Raw genomic sequence first — 5726 nt, forward strand, 5'->3', positions numbered from 1 at the left:
CTTTGTTGAGTTTTGATGGATGAAAAATGACATTTCATTGCAATCTTCACTTGCAGTTCTCTCATTATAAGCAAGGTTGAGGGGCCCAGCCGCTCCGCGGCATGTGGGATCTTCCCAGACCGGGGCACGAACCCACATCCCCTGCATCGGCAGGCGGACTCTCAACCACTGAGCCACCAGGGAAGCCCTGAGCATCTTTTAATCTGTGCAAGAGCAATGAATTTTTCTTTATCTCTGAACTTTATTCACATCCTTTGCCCATTTTTCAATTGGATTTTTCATTTTTTATATTGATTTGTAGTGATTCTTTCTATAGAAAAAAGTAGGCATTTGTCTGCCATATATGTCTGCAAGTATCTTTTAGCAATTTATCATTTGTTATTTGATCTTGTCTATATGTGCTTTTTTCCAATGCAGATGTATATATAAAAATTTTTTTTTGAGGAAGGGGAAGGGGAAGAGTGGGGGTTTTTTTGTTTGTTTTAAAAATTTATTTATTTATTTATTTGGCTGCGTCGGGTTTTAGTTGCGGCAGGCAGGCTCCTTAGTTGTAGCAGGGGGCTCCTTAGTTGTGGCATGCGAACTCTTAGTTGTGGCATGCATGTGCGATCTAGTTCCCTGACCAGGTATCGAACCTGGGCCCCCTGCATCAGGAGCGCAGAGTCTTAACCACTGCACCACCAGGGAAGTCCCCAGATGTATATTTTTAAATAGTTGATTTAGCCAGTCTTTTGTTGAATTGCTTCATGAGCACACAGTCCTCCCCTATTCCAAGATCATATATACATATTATATATATATTTATAAATATATATATTTTAATGCTCCATATTTTTTTCTAGTACTTTTATGGCTTCAGTTTTACCTTTTATATATTTGTTCCATTATTTTGAAGTAAAGAAGTAGGAGTCAACTTTTTCCCCAGATATGTCTCCAGCTGTGCCCAGACCTATTTATTTTAGTGCCCATATAAATTTGTATCTATTTCTGAGCTCTTTATTCTGTTGTATTGATATGACCAAATATTCTCCAGTACCTCTCTATTTTAATTATGTTTTCGCATAGGGTAGAGCTGCTCACTTCTCACGACTCCTCTTTATAAGAATTTCCTGGCTATTCAAGCATGTTTATTTTTCAATATGAACTTGAGAATAAGCTTGTCTGGTTTCAAGAAAAAAATTATCTAGGTATTATCTAGATATTTAAGCGTAAAGCATAATTGAGGAAGAATTAACAACGTTATACTTAGGATCAACATTTTCCAACCCAAGAAGTTTTTCATCTCCATTTGATGAGTTCATCTGTGGTGTTCTTCAACAATGCTTCAGAATTCTTCATAATGGACCTTACGCTTTATTGCTATTACATTTGGTTTTCCCCTCCATTGTATTTTTAAACTTCTGTTCATTTTATATAGGAATGCTGTTAATTTGCCATATTACTTTTGCATCATCAATCCTACAGAATTCTTACTATTTGCAATTTTTTCCATTGATTCTCTTGGGTTTTCAAGTTATGCAATCCCATCATTTTACATTAATGATACAATTTTACTTCCTCTTTTCTAGTTTGGTGCTTCATTTCTGTCTCTTATTTAACTGCTTTAGTTAATACTTCATCTAACTGCTCCTTACCCTAATGGGAATCCTTCTTTGGTTTTATCAGTAAGCTCTATGATGAATTTGGTTTGAAATAAATAGAAATAGAAAAATAACCAAAACACAAAACAGAAGAGGAAATAAAAATGGCTCAGAAGTATAGGAAAATATGCTCACCCTCATCTATACTTCTTATATAACAGATGAGGGTTCACTTATATTACACTGCCCATGCCTTGCCTCTCCTGTTGTATCATCATCTTTGGTTAATTAGTGTTCATATTATTGTGACAATGTAAACATGGCCATTGCAGAATCAATTAGGGTGCAAGGTTTAAGTTTTGTGCGTGTAGGTTTTTGCTTTACCAGGACTTTCTAATTGTCTCTATTTTATTTTTGCCATGATCTCCTTCAAACAATTCTCCATGCTTTATTCAGAAGCTCTGGCACCTCAGGTACTTTACCTTTGGGAAATCCCCTGTCATGAGCCCTTTCTCCTCGGGCTCCCAACTAGACGTCAGCTCCCTGGGCTCAGCTATCTGCCTGGGACATCTCCCAGCTGCTCTCCAGATAGGAGTCACAGCTTCTGGAATTTCCTGTCCACATTTCTTGGCTTCCGCCTTTATTTTGTGGAGTACGTTATTAATAACTTCCTTAAATGGTGTGTTGAGTTCTTATATAATCTAAAGAAAGTCTTTATTCTATACTAGATGATAATTTGTCGTGTATTGAATTCTGGGTTGAAATTCCCTTCCCTCTGAATTTGGAAGGTCTGGTTTCTCTGCATTTTAGAGTCTGGTGTTGCCATTAAGAATTCTCATGCCTCTGTAATGTTCACAGGGATTTTATATTGATATTTTCTCGCTGGACGTTTTTGGGTTATTCTCTTTGTCGCTGATATACTGAAATTTTAGGTTGACATACACTGCTGATTTTACTCTTTGTCCTGTATGGACTTGGGAACTCTGTAAAGACCTCTAAACTTCAGAGCTGATAATTTTCTTGTATTATTGATTTGATTGTTTCCTCCCCTCAATGTTCTTTGTTCTCTCTTTCTAGAACTCCTATTAGTCTCATGTGAACCTACCAAATTGATTCTCTTTTCATTTCTGTTATCTTTTTCATCTGTCTTGGTATTCTGCTTTCTGGGCTATTTCCTCAACTTCATCTTCCAACACTACTGAATTTATTTTTATTTTTTATTTTTGTGATATGCGGGCCTCTCACTGTTGTGGCCCCTCCCGTTGCGGAGCACAGGCTCCGGACGCGCAGGCTCAGCGGCCACGGCTCACGGGCCCAGCCGCTCCGCGGCATGTGGGATCTTCCCGGACCGGGGCACGAACCCGCGTCCCCTGCATCGGCAGGCGGACTCTCAAGCACTGCGCCACTAGGGAAGCCCGACACTACTGAATTTTTATCTTCTGCTTTCCAGGAAATTTCCTTAATCTTATCTTTAATTCAACTGAATATTTGATTTTGGCAGCACTCTTAAAATGTTTTAATTTCCATGAGCACTTTCTTGTCCTCTGAGTTTTCCCTTTTGGTACTGTCTCTGTGGACATTAATTAGAGGCTGTGTTTGTTTTGTGTGAATTCTTTTCTGTTCCTTTCGCTATTTCGATTTTCTCAGGGGTTTTCTTTCTCTGTGTTTCCCTCAGTCTCATTATGTTGGAGACTCTCCTTGGGGGTGGATTATCTTTGGCTGTATCTATTCGTATGTTGAAAAATAAGACACTGAAATGTCATTTGGGAGTTCTGTGTGCTTGGGTGGGGTTTTCTCAGTAGCTGAGTTTGGCTTTTGGTTTCTCAGTGGGGGCCAGCTATTCTGTGGGGACCCTCACCTGTCTGTTTTCTGGGGCCACTCCATTTTCCTGAGAAGAAACCTCCAATCATGTGGCTGAGGGTTAGAGCCCTGGCTGTAAATATCTGTTTGGTGGTGCAGGATGACAGTTGCATAAGTGGACTTTCAAATAATCTCCCTACTCCGATACCAGATCTCACTCTTGCCGGCTGCCACTCCCGGCCCTGCGGGCACCAGCTCTCAGGAGTGAATAAGTCCCTTCTCTTCCACATCCCCTTCTCTGAGCTCTCTAAGCCGATTCTTTCTCCATTCTTCTACGTGACTGTTCCATACCTCCACCTGTTCTTACTCTTCTAAAATTTTGTGGCAACCTCTTATCTGCTGATGGCCTCTCCTCATCATAGTATTTTTCTTTAAAAAAGAATATCCCCTTCCTATAAGTCTAGAGGGGTCTTGGGAGAGAAGGGAGATAAGAGTACGTTCTGTGTGCCATTTCATGTGACTATTGCACCATGGGCTGAGCTCCCAGGGACAATACCTGTTTCTCAATCATCTTTGTGTGCCCAGAGCTGAGCACAGTGAATGGCATAGGTCAGCAGTCTGTAAAGTACCCGCTGGACAGAATGGAACCTGCTGGTCTCTCTGAAGCCCTCATGCTTTATACAGTGTCTGCTTGGCCAAGATAACAAAGGGGCACCAAAATCCTGTCATGTTCAGAATGATGAGGGGCCTGCAGACATTCTGTCTGGAGAAGAGAACACAGTGAGCAGGGGCCAGAGGGGCTATACGTGGGGTTTCCGGCCACATACAAATATCAGAGAGATCTCACGCAGAAGGACTGACACTTTCCACGTGGCCTCGGAGGACAGAGGTAGAACTAGTGAAGGGGGAAGTTATTCAATGACAGGTTCAGCTCCTTCTATGCAAGCCATCTCTTCATTTCTCAGCTCAGCCAGCTGCCTGATGATGGAGCAGACTACTGGCGAGGGGATTTCCCTGCCCTGGAAATGGTCAAGCAGATCTGGAGGCTCTGCTTGAGCCTAGCAGCAACTAGCCATTAGAGTTGCTGTAGAGAGAATTCACTCGTTGAGAGATTAGACTCGACTCTTTTCTAACTCTACTGGAGTTAAAGCACCCTCTTTTATAGCAAATGGTTGATGGTATCCTCTTTATTATGCTGAAATAAAATAATAGAGATTAAAACCTACTTTAAAAATATTTTTAAAAAATCAATACAATGTAAATTGTTGCAGCCACTGTGGAAAGCAGTATGAAGGTTTCTCAAAAAACTAAAAATAGAACTACCATATGACCCAGCAATTCCACTCATGGGTATACATCTGAAAAAAACAAAAACACTAATTCAAAAAGATACATGCACACCAACATTCAGAGCAGCATTATTTACAATTGCCAAGGTATGGAAGCAACCTAACTGTCCATCAACAGATGAATGGATAAAGAAGATGTAGTGTACATACACACACATGCACACACACACACACACACACACACACACACACACACACACAGGAATATTACTCAGCCATAAAAAAGAATAAATTTTGCAGCGATGTGGATGGACTTGGAGGGCATTATGTTAAGTGCAGTAAGTGAGACAAGGAAAGACAAATGTTGTATGGTATCACTTATATGTGGAATCTAAAAAAATACAACAAACTAGTGAATATAACAAAAAAGAAGCAGATTCATGTATAGAGAACAAACTAGTGGTTACCACCGGGGAGAGGGAAAAGGGGGAGGGGTAATATTGGGGTGGGGAAAAAAGGGTTATTATGGGATTACATGAAAGCATGTGTGTGAAACTTTTGAAAATTGTAAAGCACTATAGAATTTAAAGAATCTTTCATTCAATAAAAAATCCATACAATTCCCTAACTGACATATAAAAATTAAAATGACACAATTATAATATAGGAATTTGTGTTTCAGCATGTAAATGCTCAAGCATGGTAATGCATAATAGGATGAAACTGTGAGGTGCTTGCATCTATGTGTAGAAGCAACATGAAGGTGACAGGTGCAGATGCAGATGGACACAGGTATGTTATTTCAGTGGCTCAGTGACTGTGGGATCTTTGCTCTCAGAGAGGTGATTTTCCAAACGAATACACAGCTCTTAGCGACGTTCTAAAGTACAACCTTCCTTGATTTATATGCAGAAACATTCCTAGCAAACTCAACTATGTTTATATGTAGGCCAGAGTTTAAAGATAATTGTGGACAGCTTTCCGCTGCTTGGCAAGGTATTTGAAAGCCATGGACAGTGGGACCAACCTTTTCTTGTCTTTTCCGTGCAGGACTGTC

General features: G+C 40.2%; 1 non-coding gene across 1 annotated transcript; it reads right to left on the reverse strand.

The window, feature by feature from the left end:
- Window positions 1-614: 614 nt before the first annotated feature.
- On the reverse strand, window positions 615-687 carry TRNAR-CCU (transfer RNA arginine (anticodon CCU)). Its single transcript has one exon. It is a non-coding gene; the product is annotated as a tRNA-Arg (tRNA).
- Window positions 688-5726: the final 5039 nt, after the last annotated feature.

This window comes from Physeter macrocephalus, chromosome 5, assembly GCF_002837175.3.
Source record: "Physeter macrocephalus isolate SW-GA chromosome 5, ASM283717v5, whole genome shotgun sequence".
NCBI classification, from domain to species: Eukaryota; Metazoa; Chordata; class Mammalia; order Artiodactyla; family Physeteridae; genus Physeter; species Physeter macrocephalus.